This window comes from Rhagoletis pomonella, unplaced genomic scaffold, assembly GCF_013731165.1.
Source record: "Rhagoletis pomonella isolate Grant_MI unplaced genomic scaffold, Rhpom_1.0 Rhpom_scaffold_00001, whole genome shotgun sequence".
Classification (NCBI taxonomy): domain Eukaryota; kingdom Metazoa; phylum Arthropoda; class Insecta; order Diptera; family Tephritidae; genus Rhagoletis; species Rhagoletis pomonella.
Genome location: NW_023458555.1, coordinates 57,462,616 through 57,462,824, shown reverse-complemented (window position 1 = coordinate 57,462,824; position 209 = coordinate 57,462,616).

The window sequence follows — 209 nt, the reverse complement described above, 5'->3', positions numbered from 1 at the left end:
CCGGCTGTGAAATGGGATTATCCGGAATGTATAAAGAAACGCAGCCAATATGAATTATTTACTTCTACTTAGTAAGGGTTTTAATCCCTAAGCGCGGCTGAAAGCCGCCTACGCAGAGAAAAGTTCTGCGCAAAAATACGTCCGCCCTTCTTTTCCGGCAATACAGAAAGGAGAATTCTACTTAGTAAGGGTTATAATCCCTAAGCGCG